Source organism: Anser brachyrhynchus (genome assembly GCF_964034855.1).
Source record: "Anser brachyrhynchus genome assembly, chromosome: 4".
Lineage (NCBI taxonomy): Eukaryota > Metazoa > Chordata > Aves > Anseriformes > Anatidae > Anser > Anser brachyrhynchus.
The window spans coordinates 57,225,336-57,242,390 of record NC_137698.1 but is presented as its reverse complement, the minus strand read 5'-3'; the positions used below and the strand labels follow the sequence as shown (position 1 = coordinate 57,242,390).

The 17,055-nt window shown below is 32.4% G+C and overlaps 1 protein-coding gene across 5 annotated transcripts in view; it reads left to right on the top strand.

Annotated features, from left to right (window-relative positions):
* LOC308193832 (uncharacterized protein) overlaps positions 1 to 17,055 on the top strand; it is an 83,252-nt gene that overhangs the window by 47,073 nt on the left and 19,124 nt on the right. The window contains exon 3 of one of the 5 annotated variants that reach the window (XR_013949973.1): positions 10,530 to 10,610. The exons of the other annotated variants lie outside the window; for them this stretch is intronic. The gene's annotated coding sequence lies outside the window, so the exon portion shown is untranslated. Of the gene's footprint in view, positions 1 to 10,529; positions 10,611 to 17,055 lie in introns of those variants that run through there. 5 annotated transcript variants of the gene reach the window in all.

Genomic DNA, 17,055 nt, shown 5'->3' with positions numbered 1-17,055 from the left:
TACTGTGTTTAGTTTTGGGCCCTTCGCTACAAGAAGGACATGGAGGTGCTCAAGAGAGTCCAGAGAAGGGTGACCAAGCTGGTGAGGGGTCTGGAGAACAAGTCTTACGAGGACCGGCTGAGGGAGCTGGGGTTGTTTAGCCTGGAGAAGAGGAGGCTCAGGGGAGACCTCATCGCTCTCTATAGGTACCTTAAAGGAGGCTGTAGAGAGGTGGGGGTTGGTCTATTCTCCCACATGCCTGGTGACAGGACGAGGGGGAATGGGCTAAAGTTGCACCAGGGGAGGTTTAGGTTGGATATTAGGAAGAACTTCTTTACTGAAAGGGTTGTTAGGCATTGGAATGGGCTGCCCAGGGAAGTGGTTGAGTCACCATCCCTGGAGGTCTTTAAGAGACGTTTAGATGTTGAACTTAGTGATATGGTTTAGTGGAGGTCTTGTTAGTGTTAGGTCAGAGGTTGGACTAGATGATCTTGGAGGTCTCTTCCAACCTAGATGATTCTGTGATTCTGTGAACTCCCCATGGAAACTCCCCAGAATAGCTCCCCAGTGATGCCAGCTGACAGCAGCTGATTTCACCTGTCTGGGATATGGCTATTATTTCTCTTCAGTGCTCTTGAATGTGCAAAGCAGAAACTCTTCAGTGTAAAAGAAACATGCCTAGCGTATTCCTGAGTTACAAATTATTTGTCTTCATATCTCAATATAGAGGAATATAAACTATGCTAGTAGGAATTAATACACTTAATTGCAATATATCAAGAACACCACAAAAATAAGTGTTTTTTATTAGTAGTAGTATTTTTCCCCAAGTCAAACAACATCCTAAAGCTTTAAAATCAAGTTAACATTTTGGAATGTTTTTCTTCCAGAGATATATCTCAAATGCCATATGATACAAGAACATATCTGAGTTATTCCCCTTACTGGGTACAGTCTGAATCTTACAGAACATAAGGAATTGTACATGACTATTTACCATTTCTGATAGCTTGCTGTCCCATACAAAAGTTATTTTTAAAGTGCTATGACAGTAAAATAATATATGTCCATGATCTATCTTAAAAATCTGTTATCTTAAAACAAATAACTGTATATAAATATTTCTTTAAACCTGATATCTGCCAGATAAGAGGATGCAATAGATGTTTTTAAGCCCTGATTTTTATGCTTATAATAATCTCCTTTGAAATAAAAGAAATAATTAAAAAGACCAAAAGTGGACAAAATACCTTTTACATAAATGTTCCACAACAGTAGGGATACGAAACACAGACATGGAAACTTTTCAAATAGTCTAACAGCTTTCAAGTATATTATAACAGAATAGAAAAAAACTCTATATGCTGTTAGTGAAGCACTAAATATGTTCTGCTCCAATTACTTCTAGTCACAAAAATACACTTATAACTAAAATGATTTTGAATAAATACTAATGCCATCCAATATGCAATCTAAAAAATGATACATTTTAAACAGTGTGTAGGGTATTGGTTATCAGTTTGAATCAATAAAATGAGCATATTTTTATATGGAATAATAAATACATTCTCTATTTAACATTGTCTCATTCTCTTGGGTCAAATCTTCATTGTCAAAATGTTATTTAGTACTAGGTTAAAAATATTAGGGGTGTAAAAATAACACATGCTATTTCCAATTTCTATAGAAATATAACTGTTAAGGGAGAGTGTCACTGGCTTTAGAAATCTTGTCCTTTGGCTCTGCTGGATGGAAGCCTTGTTGCCCAGTTCATATTTTTAATGTAAATATCTCACTGTATTGGGCATGCCACCTTCTGTGAGAAAAATAGTACAATGAGCTGAGTTATTGTCTGGTTATTATTTCATGCAAACTAATGAAAGCTACTTAATGAGGTCTTTCTAAAGTAATAGACATTTTCTTCTAAGATTACATTTTTCTGTGTCTGTCACCCTGAATAGTAATGGTGGGTTATTACTTTTTTTTTTTTTTTCAATGCATGTCAAGCAATAAAATAAAATAATTCTCCCTACTATCTATCTTTATAACTGTTTCTGGACAGAAATGAAATATGAGTGGTTTTCTTTTACAGCACATAATACAATAATTGCAGTTTTTTTTATTCAGGATAGACACAGCAGAATCGTAACTCAGATTTTTCTTATATTAAAGAACTGTAAAGAAATTCTTTTATTCGAGAACAAGCATATTGCATCTGACAGAGAAACAATTTTATATAAAGGTTTTCTATGACAATTTTAACTTAACTCCTTACTTCAATTTTTTGTATTTCCGTGGCATGACAATGGGAGCTTTTTTATTTTTCTCCATTTAGCCTAGAGATATCTTTGAGCATTTCTTATTTCAAAAAAAAAAAACACATGTATGCAACCTCAAATATCAACATGAACACTGCATAACTTACAGTAGGTCCTGAAGTTAAGAGATACTGACCAAAGACTTACAGAAATCTCTACCTTCCATGAAGCAATAGGCTTATGTTCTGCCCTAGGTTCAGAGCAGTCATATTTTTCTTCTTAGCTTTAAGAGATACTGTGGGAAATACCAGCTTGTCACAGAGTTTTGCTATAAAAAATAAAATAAAATAAATAAAATAAAGAATGCTTATCAAAACATACCCTATGCACTGTTTGTATTTTTCAAATATTATTACATTTTTTTCAATGATTTTCATCACAGTCATCTTTCCCTCCTGTCTGTAATACAACAAAGTACTACTTACTTACAGGATCCCCACTTTCTGCAATCAAATAATCACCTTCATTCATACTTTAAGTGAGCTGAATCACCAGCTGGAGACACGTCGGTTTCTCCCGTGTCTGTAGAGAGTCTTGATAACTGTTCTCCCAAATTACATAGCTTTGTTAAGTGTTTGACTTTAGATAGGTATGAGTCATTTCCTTTCTACACTGTGTAAGGCATACACGTATTTACTGTGGCAGCTATTGCCAGCATTAATTATTTGCACTACTTAAGTGGTATTTGTGGTTCATCATTAGTCATATAATCTCATCATGACCAGTAGACATTGCTGTCATCTTTCAAGTACAACTAAAAGTTCATCTAGAGCATGCCAAGATCCAATCTCACATTATGTCCTTGAACCTGAGGGGTTCAAAATATTTAACATAACTTAAAGTCAGTCTTCTACCACTTAAAATCTATTTCACTGTCTATGCATATTATGTTTTCTACCTCTATCTTGTCAACAGTCTGATGCAAGCTAATCTGAAGTATTCTTCTGAATATTTTGTGCATATATATTAAACCTTTTTTTTTCTTTTTTCTCCATAAGATGAGCATGAGACTTACAGTAATAAAATATAGGGTAATATTGTAAGACCTCAGCAACATAGCCAAAATAGACCTGCTGTTTAGGTTAGTATTTCTAAAAGCAATCAAGAACACTACATCTAATTCTCGAATATGGGTTCATTTATTAAGATATTTTTCAGTCCATTTAGCGAACTATTCCAAGCTATTTTTCTATAAAAGGGGGACTAAATTAATAAATTCAATAAATATATTTTTGCTTCCTATAAAAATTTTCATGTTGATTACTTTTCAATCATTTCTTCTTGCTAACTAAAATATGGAGACTATGTGTTGACTGTGAAAAATAGATAGCAAAATGTATAGTACTCAAAGAAACTGCATGAGTCTCCTGAAACACCATTTATACTGAAGATATGTTTCGTGTGAGTCTTTAGAAGTGAAGCAAGAGAAGACCCAAATTATGTCAGGAGAAATAAAGACCTTGAGCATGCATTTTCGTACGATTGCAATAATTATATCACTGCAACATATAGTGCATGGATATACAACAGATGCCTAGAAACTGGTTTCCTCTAGGTCACTTTCATCTTACTACTATTCTCACTGGAAGAATTCCATGTGTTGTTTTAGCATGCTGTTTTTGAGAAATTTGGAGACATTCATAGGAATTGGTTAAGGTGCTGAAGAAGTCCAAGTTGCATTTCACACATTATTTAAGGCTAGTAGTAAATATTTTTTTGTCTGTTTGTTTGTTTCTACTGCTTTATTAATGAGATGCCTTGATCACAGAACCTCATTTAGCCAGAAATTTTGCAAAATGTCTTGAGTTTACAATCCGAGAAGGCTTGAGTGCTTCACTGACAAGAAACTCTATGCTTGTGATGGCTCTCATGGACATGCAATCTCACTTAAGTCTGAACATTTTCAAGGCCCTGCAGTAGCTTGATTCCTTAAATCCTGTAAAATAACAATAACTAAAAAAATCTGAAGTATGTGGTAAGTGTATTGGAAACTTGAGAGATGCATTCAAGCTTGGAACATTTCAGTAAATTAGGAAAAGCCATGGTGTCATTACACCATGAAGGTTTCAAAGAGAATATCATGGCAGTGAAGGTGACAAAATAAATATCTACTTAAACATATCTAGATGTGGTATCTTTAGAAAAAGAGTTCTTAAGGTGGTATGTAGAAAGAATAAATTAACTAACATGAACAGAATCCATTAAAGTATTTGTTGTCAGCCACAGAATTTTAGCTGTTGAATTTCAGAAATTTTTAGAAAACATTTAAAAATGTAACTTCTGAGTGCAGTACTAAAACTCACCTTCATATCTTCATATGAAATCCTGTTCTCTCACCAGTCATCATAATTCTCATAGTAAATCTAAATGAATAGCCAGTATAGTACTTTCATCAAATACCTTTCAAATATGACTCAGCATGAATTACTGATATGCCTGTCACACTCCATTATTTATATGTTCAACTTCAAAAGAAAAGGTAAAAAGGTTAGCCCTATTGTGACAGGAGAGTTGTACAAAATTACACTTATGAGGGTCCACAATGATTAGCATTGAATCAATCAATCAATCAGTCAACCAATAAATAAAGGGGAAGAGGGGGGAAACAACTCATGTCACCATAATATAGCATTATATGATGGTTTAACACTTTTTTTTTTTTTTTGTAAAAATAACATCAAACTGAGTATTCTCTAAGTCTCTTGAAACTAAATTCTAACTTATTTATACAGTTCTTGTCACAAGGAAGAAAGTTACTGAGCCTTTTTAATAAAGAATGATTTTCACAAGAATAAATAGTACTGACGAAGTAGAATGAGGATTCAGGTTAATGAAAAATCTTCCAAAGTGGTCTGCATTCTAAAAAAAGAAACAAGATGTCAACACCCATATCATTCTTAGCAAAAGTATTACATTTTGTAAAGTAGGAATGAAATTAGCTTGCTTTCACCAGCAAGTATGGATCCATACAAGTCCATGGGTCCGTATGGAATTCATCCCAGGGTGCTTAAAGAGCTGGCTGACATCATTGCGGGACCTCTCTCAATTATTTTTCAATGATCTTGGGAATCTGGAGAGGTCCCATTGGACTGGAAGCTGGCAAATGTTGTGCCAATTTTCAAGAAGGGTAAGAAAGAAGACCCTAGCAATTACAGGCCTGTCAGTCTCACGTCAGTGCCTGGTAAAATTATGGAGAGGATGATCCTTGAAGTTACTGAAGCGCACCTGGGGGACAATGCAGTCACTGGTCCCAGCCAACATGGGTTCATGAGGGGTAGGTCCTGCCTAACAAATCTGATTTCTTTTTATGATAAGATCACCCATCTAGTCGATAAAGGGAAACCAGCTGATGTGATCTTTTTGGACTTCAGCAAAGCTTTTGGCATGGTTTCCCATAGGATCCTACTGGACAAAATGTCCAGCATACAGCTAAACAAAAACATCATACGATGGGTGAGCAATTGGCTGACGGGCAGGGCTCAAAGGGTTGTGGTAAATGGGGCCACATCTGGCTGGCGGATGGTCCCTCAAGGCTCCATTTTAGGGCCAGTCCTCTTCAATGTTTTTATAAATGATTTGGATGTAGGACTAGAAGGTGTTTTGAGCAAATTTGCTGACGACACCAAACTTGGAGGAGTTCTGGACTTGGATGCGGGTGGAAAGGCCTTGCAGAGAGATCTGGACAGATTGGAGAGCTGGGCGATCACCAACCACATGAAGTTTAACAAAAGCAAGTGCCGGGTCCTGCACCTGGGATGGGGCAACCCTGGCTATACGTACAGACTGGGTGACGAGACGCTGGACAGCAGCCCTGCAGAGAGGGATCTGGGGGTTGTGGTTGACAGCAAGTTGAATATGAGCCAGCTGTGTGCCCTGGCAGCCAGGAGGGCCAACCGTATCCTGGGATGCATCAAGCACGGCATTGCTAGTCGGTCGAGGGAAGTGATTGTCCCGCTCTACGCTGCGCTGGTGCGGCCTCACCTCGAGTACTGTGTGCAGTTCTGGGCAACACAGTACAAAAAGGACGTGAAACTGTAGGAGAGCGTCCAGAGGAGGGAGACGAAGATGGTGAAGGGCCTAGAGGGGAAGACATATGAGGAGCGGCTGAGGTCACTGGGCCTGTTCAGCCTGGAGAAGAGGAGGCTGAGGGGGGACCTCATCGCAGCCTACAACTTCCTCGCGAGGGGGAGTGGAGAGGCAGGTGACCTATTCTCCGTTATCACCAGTGATAGGGCCCGCAGGAACGGTGTTAAGCTGAGGCAGGGGAAGTTTAGGCTGGACATCAGGAAGAGGTTCTTCACCGAGAAGGTGGTCGCACACTGGAACAGGCTCCCCAGTGAAGTAGTCACTACACCAAGCCTGTCTGAATTTAAGAAGCGATTGGACTGTGCACTTAGTTACATGGTCTAAACTTTTGCATAGACCTGTGTGGTGCCAGGAGTTGGACTTGATGATCCTTATGGGTCCCTTCCAACTCAGGATATTCTATGATTCTATGATTCTAAGTACACTAGAAGTGTCTTTATAAAATCTACAGAGAGCAGATATTTCAGTGCAAACCTTCAATAAGCATTAAGATGTAAGTAATTTTTATGTTAATTTTTATGAAATGAATTAATCATTTATCGTCAATTTAACTTAAAGGAGTGAAATTCTGTCACCTGACCTGAAAATTTGCAATACTGTATCTTAATATAAGTACTTGCAGAATTATACTGATTTCATTTCATGGACACAAATTAAGTCCTGCACAAAATATATATGTATATATTTATATATATATATATTTAATATCCAGTTTTTAGATTCATATACCTTATACAAAAAAGTGAAAATTATAGAGGAAACACAGAGTAGATTAAGAACATTCATTTTTGGGTGAATTATATTTGGATATTATCATCTTTTACATAAGATCTGAGTTTTCATCTATACAAAAAAAAAGTATTTCAGACTCTCAAGAAAATATTATAATCTTTATTATTATAAAAATATTATATTAAATTATAAAACATAATATAATATAATAAATAATAATATAACATAATATAATATAATAATATATAATATAATATAATAATATATAATATAATATATAATCTAATAAAAATAATAATATAATAAAATAAATTATAAAATAAAAATATAAAAAAATATTATAATCTAAAGAATCTATGTTTAAATTAGATTAAATACATTTAGAAATAGTTTTTTTTTTTTCTTTGAAAATTCCTAAGACTTCGCAATAGAAGGCTGATTATCTGAACGGCTAAGGCTTTGGTAGAAGAAAAAGTATGACAATTCCCATTTATATATATTTTTAATTGTCTTCAATGTTAGTATTTCATTTGTAAATAAATAATAATAAAAAATGTAAATACAGATGTAGGATTTACAAATCAGCAGTTATTCTAAATACTCAACATATTTCCTTCTTAGATGTCTCTTGCTTCAGCCAGGGATACTGGCTAAAATAACATGTATACAGGAAATGAATAAACCAGCAAATAAGATGGTGAAAATTAAGTTTAATAAATTATACTGGCTGTCCTTGAGCTTCACATTCCCCAACAGACCCTCCTTGTTCATAGAATTCCCCCATGAGGTCCATGGCTTGACCACTTTTAAGTAGTTTAAGACAGAAGGCAGAAAAGAAAACTGTGGAAAAGAATGAGAAGGAAAAATGACTTCTTCTGAAACAGAATAATGACTTCTGTTTGTGAACCAGGGGGAAGAACAAACATTTAAATAAAATTAATTTCTAAATAATGACAGAAATGGGGACAAAAAAAAAAAAAAAAAAAAGGAGAGCTTAGAAGAAGCAGATCTGTGTTTTAAACCTTACTGTTCAGTTTGAAATGAAGATAAAAGAGCAGCAATCATTACTATAAGTTGTAATTTCTGTGTTCAGTTTTAATACTTCTGTCCTATAAAATAAAACAGAAAATCTGTTAAAATCACTTTTGTTCATTGACATTAAAGAAAAATGTATTAACTAGTGAGAAATGCTCCGTTTTTACTCTGCAGAATGTTTTGTACAATATCAGGATGATATTAAGTTGCAAATTATTGAAAGGTTTTGTGAAGGACAAATTATCCAGCAGGATAGCTACAAGAGAGCCACATAAGGCTATATTGTGCAACCAAATATATTCTTAGTTATTAATTTTTTTTATATTATTTCTTTATGATTTTGTGGAAGCATAATATATAAAGGTGAACTATGAAGAAAAAAGATATAACTTTAATCACAAATATTACTTTAATTACCAAAATTACTTGAATTACCAAAATTACTTGAATTACAAGGTTAGTCAGTGAGTAAGGCATTAATATTGATTAAGAACAGAGAAATAACCATGCAGAAAATAAAATATGAAATATATTTCAGATAATACAAATTTTTCAATTTCATACCATTGACAGTTATTCTTTAAAAATCATGTATAGTAATTAGAACACATTGGAAAATTGAAATATATAAATAAATAAATAATAATCAATGCCTAAAGCTAGAAATATCTATTTTGAGAGTTACTGTCCTATCATTCTAAGCCTAAAATTTTAACAATAAAGATATTAACAAGAGGAAAAATGGTAAACCTATAATTATAAATTATCCACAATCAGAATAATTGTATATAATGACCAACCAAGTCTGAGTTGCTTTTTGTTTCTTTGTTTGTTTTGTGTGTGTGTGTGTTTTTATTTTCGTTTTGGTTTGTGTGTTGTTGGCTTTTTGTTTTTTGTTTTTGTTTGTTTGTTTTTCATTTGGTTAGTTGGTTTAGGATTTAATTCTGTCAATAATGAAGATAAAAATGATAACTTTTTAATGTGTATGTTAAAAAAAAAAACAAACAAAAAAGAATGAAGTAAAAAGGGGGATGTTAAAAGTATATGAAACGAAAAATTATTTTTCTGGCTTTGTGTGCAGACAAAACCAAAAGCACAGATGCAAGCCATGGAAGAATTTTGCTTCTTAGGGGAAATGGATTAAAGCTGTTAGAACTTTTCCCCTTCACTGAGAGAGCTTTCTAACACTTTAGGAAACACAAAAAGCACTTCACTTCTTATTGGAATGTCTGAGTGTGTGATTAAGTGTATGGTTCAACTGGGAATAGCTTTGGTTGTTTTTTAAGGTTCTCTGTATTTTTAAGGGAGGAATGAAACAAACTAAGTAGTAAATATAAATGTTTCATCCCATATTTCTCGTAATGTGATTTATTTTCTCTTGAGAAGCTTTTATGGCTTATTTGGTACAGTTAATATTCTAGTATTCCTTAACCAACTCTCTCAAATTCTGGCCAGTTCTTGGATACAGAATTTCCATGTGACTGAGAAGCAAACACAAATAATAAATCAAGTTTATCCCAGCTGCACCACAACACATGATAAAACTCATATTTGATGTCTGCACAAAAACAAACAAAAAACTGAACAAACAAAAAACCTTGCTCTGTTATGAATAATTTTATCCACTTCCTGTGTTTTGTATAACTGTCATGACAAAATATATTTTTTAATAATATATACTTTCTGCATGAGGACAGCTTCACTTTTGCAACATTCAACCTAATAAATATACAAAACACCCACATCAGTATTTCTTCTGTGTAGCCATATTAGTTGATTTGTCCTTTTTTTTTGCAAAACTTAAAATTTTAAATACATGAATAATTTTAATTAAATAATAAAAATGCACACATTGCAAAACTCCAACGAGACTTGTTTAGCCTTCATTGTTCCACAAATTTTCCAAATTTCCAAATTTTCATTTCAAGTTCTATCTGAAAATACCTTTACCCTCACAAAAGAAAATTCAAACTGACATAAAATGATTACAATGTGATGCACGACTTTTGCCAGTTTAATTAATTTTGAGGATATATTTGCTAACATATATTTGCTAATATATGAATATATATGAACATATATGAATAATATATGAAGTAAACCCAAAATAGAAAAAAAGGCAGATTGTGAAGAGGAAGAAAAAGAAATAGATTCTTGTTTTGCAATCTGAGAATTCTAAAATAATTCATAATTTAGTTCCTCCATTTACATATGTCTTCCCTGAATGTAAAACATGGTAAAATATTTCAGAAAAGAAAGAAAACACATTTTGTGTTAAGCAGCTCATCCTGATCCTTATGTGTCTCTTCTATGAACTACCAGTCATACTGTATACTTTCTATGTTCAGAAACAAAGACATCTGATTGCTTTTGTTGCAGTGGATAATTACAGTATTCTTGGAATAAATAGCCATTCTGGAAAATCCTGCATAACAAGCCACAATGCTGTTATGGAATAGGTAAGCTATAAAATTGTTAATTGAAAATTGTGGCTTTTAAAACAAATATTTATATGCAGAATTATCTCCATAGTAACAATGCATTCATTTGGATGAAACTTCAGCTCCTTAACTTCATAAAATTAAGACTGTATTTATGCATATATTTATACCTAATATGTATCTATCTTTCCATATATAGATACATTTATTATATTGAATTAAATAAAATATAATTATATATGACACATACATTTATGTGTACAATTATGTATATTAATTTTTAATCCATGGAAGGAACAATATATATTAAATTTTATAAAAATTGTTGCTAAAAAATCTCCTCGAGGGGATTTTTTTTTAAAGAAATCAGCGATACTAAATTCAGTGAGTAAAAGTTATCTTTTTTGCAAATAATCCTCACTTATTAATCTTGAACACAATAATATTATTACTAATGAAATTAAAATAGTACTGCTCTTTGTAGCTGTGTTTAAAATTATTTGCAACTTGGAGAACATAATGGACAAATATTATTATATCTTTACATTTGCAAAAGAAAATTTACTTGTTGACTGACATTTCTGACTGAATATTGTTAAATACAAGCCTATCAGATGAAAAATATCAATGCTGTTGATATATATATATATACGTGTAAATACCACATATATTCATATTTTGTAATGTAATATTTTTCCACATTTTTTGTATTTTAAAGGGAAAGTGATTTGTTTGGAATATAGAATTTATATTTTCAGACATATTTTATTCTTAGTTTCGTGACACTTTTCATTCTACCTAAATCATAGTTTTTGCACAGCAAAATACTAATATGCAATACTATGTACATGCTAGTAATTTCACATAAAGACTGAACACTAGATAAAAATATGACTGCCATTATGGTCAGGATTTTCAAAATCATAAGGTGAAGCATAGTTCATGAAGCTAAGAGATTAAAATACTAAAAGGTAAAGTGAAATAACTAATAATTTAGGAAGAGTGTAAAACAATATCTAATTGCCTATTTATAAATATGTTTGGTCAATAACCTCGGTTTCTCATCTAGTATTAGTAACTATAGGCATCATACAGAGCAGAATTAGAACATGCTTGGTGGGGAATAGGGAAGGCTGGTATTTTTAAAATATTTAAGTTCAAGTTTATTAAATACTTGATGTTTTATTCTTTGATAGAGTACATTTTCATAGATCTTCATATATTTTCTTCACTTTAAACTTAATTTCAACATATTTAGCATATTAGCAGATCGTTCAAGCAATTCATGGGAGTGGTGTGGGATGGGGACACATTTTGGGGGTCTGCAACACATGAAGCCAGACTTTAAAGAAATGGCTCTACATTACTATAGTATCAGTTCTCATCTAATATCTGATTTGAGGACAATATTTTAAATTGCTCTTGGAACCAGAAAATGGACCTAGGTAGGATTTATGCATCACCCCAGTACTGCAGTGCTATTATGAGGAAAAAACAAACAAACAAAAAGGGTGTTAGTGTCTGGAAACATAGTAAAATCAAATATTATTGGGTAATGTGTTCCTCATATTGCATGTTGACAAATGATAGTGCAAAAAAAGATAATTTTGAACAAACTTTCATCAATAAACCTGTAAATCTAAATGTGTAGTTCTCAACAGTGTAGGTTTCTCACTGTATGGGACACTTCCTTAAAATTAACAGCTCAATGCAGTGTGACTGGGAACTCTAAAGAATTAACTTTGTGAAGATCTATTGCATGCATAGTTCTTCAAATGGTAAGAGCAACAACTGATATTCTACAGGACACCTCCTGCTCTATTTCTTATCTTTTTTTTAATTTCCCAAATCCTTTGAGGAGCATGTAGTGACCACCAAGAGTGGAGAATAACTTAATAAAAATAGTAAATTGCATACTGCGGAAGTCTTGAAATTATATGTGTCTACAAATTATTTTCAACTATTACTACTAATTATCTAGCCATGACAAAATGTCACTGCAGTATAATAGGACTGATTTTGATGCTTGATATAACAAATCTTGAAAATTTGGCCCTATGTTTCTGATGGCTTATATTCTAGAAACTAAGCATCTGTTCCAATTTAGCTTCTCAGATTAGAAAAAGAAAATAAAACACCATTTTACAGAAATTGAGCAGATGGAGAGAACAGAATTTGAAATCAAAATACAGTAATTGATTAAGATTGTAATGATACTAATTCCAATTAAAAGAACACTGACAAGACAAACGTTCATTTGAAATCAATCTGATGATAATGAGGGTTCTATATCTTGCTGTCATTACTGATTTATTTCCACAAGCAGTGACTTTTCAGACTGCGCTTACCTTCTAAGAGAACTCCTAATAAATGATGATTCAGATAGATAGATAATTAAAACAATGTTGGAGAAGAATTGTAGTAAATCACAGCGATAGCACAAGTGAAGACAGCAGAATATGTTTTCAACAGTACCTGTAATTTTACAACCATACGAGATAGAGTGTTTCAATGTCAGATTAATAACGAAAATGAAAAATAAAATTGTTTCCTTCCCCAAAGTAGGTTAATCTTCTACAATAATAGTATATACCCAGTTACTATAGTATTGAATTAAAATATTTGAAAATTAAAGAATATATATATATGTTACTTTTCGAATGGATGCCGCAGATTAATATACTTGAAAATTGAAAAAAAAAAAAAAAAAGAGAAAAAAAGATACTATTTAAAAATGCTCAGCAGGTGATTGGTTCTAAAAGTATTGTTAATACTTTTATGATAAATAGATAACGTATTTGAGAAGTAATGGGAAAAATACATCAATTATGACTAATAAAATAAGACTGAGGTTGTTAATCAATGTACATGGAGATGTTAGTTAGAAATTAAAACTAGTTTCTGAGAAGAAACCCCAGACAAAATAGACACAGAGTAACAAAAACAACAATACGACTCACACAGTAATGTGTGTATAAAAGTGTATAAAAATGTGTGTATAAAATGTATAAAAATATAATTTATTATGTTCATAATTTTAAACAAAAAGACGAGCTATGTTGCGCCACTTTTCTCTATTTTCATCACAACTGTTTCAGATTAGGAAAAAGAAAAAAGATACAATCATTGCTTTGGTTGCTGCATCTTTATTTTAAGCTTAGCTTCAAGATATCAACAGTTTTCTATAACATTAACTGAAACAAGCAAATATCTACAGAATTTCTGTGAAACATACCAAGAGATTTGTCAGGACAAATGGCAGGGGACTGGAATTTTTCCTTCAGGTATTGTGAATACACTGCCAACCAATATTTAGTAGTATCGTTGTTAAAATTTGGTGTCATCAGGATACTTAAATTTAGAGGTTAGGGCAGTAGGAAATTACCTCTCAGTCCAATGCATTTGTCCGCATAGATCTCTCCAGAATCAATCTATAGTGAATTTCATATAGCAAATCTGTATTATGTACTGTTTTGTGCATTTTCCTGTCATTCTGATGCAATGTTAGAGCAGCTAAATATTGGAAAGTGTGAAAGACAGACATGTAAAACAATCCTGTTCCTCATTCATCTGGGACAGGAAACACAAATCCAGTACTAAGAATTGCTCATGCTCTAAGGAGCACAAATCTAGGGTTTGCTCATGCTTCAGGAAATGACAGCTGCTTTTGCAGCTAGACTTATAAATGTTTTATGTTTTGTAAAAGCATTAAAGCTTATGAAGCATGATTTTAATATCACACATATTAATATTTATTCCTTATATATTTGTAAATTAAAAGGCCAGAAAGCATCATTGTAATGATCTAGCTTGACCTGGAAAACAAACACATAAATTTCTTAAAAGTTAATGAATTTATAATTCCTAATTTCTATTAAACTCAAGGAGATTTTGCAAAGAAAATAAATAATCCCCAAACCTCCCAGTTTTTATGTAAAATTAACTCATTTGGGATAATTTCTTTTAGTCATGAACTAATTTAAATGTTAAAAATGTATATCCTACACAAAGTCAGAATTTGACATTGACAAAAAATCACTAGCACTATCAGCATATTTTTTTTTTTCTGCCAGGCACTATCTGCACACTGTTGAATTCCTGTTGTCCTCATAGATACGTAGGTGGGAAACTATGTTCTATGTAACATTTTCTTAAATGAACTACGTAGATGGAGCTCATATTGCCTCTTACTTAAAGTTAAGACCTCGGTTTCTTCAGTTTGTTACAGTTCTCAAACCTCTGCTCTCCACTGTTTACCAAATAACAGGATAAAGCTAACAGACCAATGTAAATAATATGATACCTCTATTACAGTTTGTATATTTTGAATTCTCTTCATTCACAGTAATCTGTGAAATAACTCTAGTTTCATGTTCTGTAATTTATCCACTGTATACAGGAAAATCTCCTGTTTTTTCAAGCTACATTATTCTCTTTGAAGCATTGCCTTTATTCTTACTCCCTAGTTCCTAAAAAATGTAAAACAGAAATTAGTCATGTAGTAGAAGTTACTGTGTTCTTCTGCTGAGTGATAACTTTCCAACTTAACTATATTTACATCTAGTTACAAATGCAAATTGTCTTACTTCAGAACACTGAAGAATATACTATTTCAAATTACTTTTTAATTACACATTACACACAGATTGATACACAGAAAAGCACGACAACTTCCACAGAGAACCTGACAATGTAGGAATGCATTATGTCTTGCAATAATGTGTTTTTGTGTCCCAGCCTTGATTTGACACCTATTTCAAGGTATATTATAGGTTCTTTAGCCCCTAAAACTTTGTGTCATCTTTGTATCTTACTAGTAGTGATTTATATTGCTTCTGTGTAATTGCTAAAAGCTAATAAATTGTTCACTGAATCAAATTCTAGGAAACACCACCACTATCAGTCGTGTACAGGTATTTAGAGTTACATTTTGAAGCCTGTTTTTTTATTTTTCAAATCAGTGGATATGCATTTTAAAACAGAAACTCCTAAGAAAGGAATTATCTGCAATGCAACCCCTAAGATTTAAAATCTGCTTTGCTTTAGCTGAGTGGCAATCTACATGCTAGAAAGCAAGACTTCTTCCTTCCCTTTTAGATGTACTATATAATTCTTTTCTTCATAAAGGTTCAATTTAAAAAAGCTAATATTTCTCAGTCTGTGTATTGCAGCACGGTTGCGTATGCCATTGGGAGGAAAAAAATGCAAGGAATTCTGGATACCATAACATCTCAAATAAAAATTCTAATATTTTTTCTGAAATTTCACCTTGAATTTATTTTCTTAAACCCACCTTCAGAGTACCTTCCTTAGGTTCTTAAGAGGTTTCTGGCCATCATCATAGGGATCATGAAAATATAACGACATGATGGTTGGACCAGATGACCTTGAAGGTCTTTTCCAATCTTAATGATTCTATGATTCTATGGTCATTGATACCAATACATTGCAAAAACTACGTAAAACAGAAACATATCTCTAGTTAATTTTTCAATATTTACTTTTTTAATTAGTTCTATGACTTCATAAATAAGCTGATATAAAATAACTCTTATGTCAATCATCCTTTTTTTTTTTTTTGGGGGGGGGGGGGTTGGGGTAATACCATTCTGATGAATGTATACCTGGGATATCCCGTTTCCTACATATGAGCAGAATTCCTCAAATATTCCCCCAAAACAGTAGAAAATGCTTATAAGCAACAAAGGATTAAAAAATAAAACAAAACAAAACAAAACAAAAGTTAAAGTGTGAAGAAACACTATTCTCTGTTAGAAAAAAATAGCATTTTTCATTACATAAATGTTAGTATTGTGATCTTGCAAATACAGTAATTAAAATACTGTCACTTTTGCTACCATAAACAGCCTAAAAATGGTAACTTTAACAAAATTCCAGGAATACATCTGTTTATGCCCAGATTCCTAGATTGGAAACAGAAAGAAAAGCAGTTTTACCAGTTACTCAAATCACCTGTTGAAAGAATTCTAGAGTCACAGATGGTATGATTTGTTAAAATAAATAAATAAATAAATAGGTAAATACTTCATTGTTTCTATGAAGTTGTAAAATTCACTCTCGCTTCACATTATTTTACATAATATCCTTTTTTTTAATATGAATATTTTCTAACTTTTAATGAGATTTAATTAGGGTTTTAATTAGGGTTTATTTTTGTTGCTTACTTGAGCAGGAAGTAACACTGTTTACATTTCAACAAGACCATAAATATCCGTGTTGTCTCTTGTCAGTTGCCTTTAAGTTTTCAGAATTTTCCCAATAAAGAAGAAGAACACAACAGAAAGATATTATACATTTATGAAAATAGAAGATAATTAGAGACAGATAATAAAATTAAATAGTCAGTTAAACACCAGGGAAAAAATCACAAAGGCTGATAATTTTGTTCTTACATGATTTTAATTTAAATTTACACTTTCTTGACAAAAAAAAAATATATATAT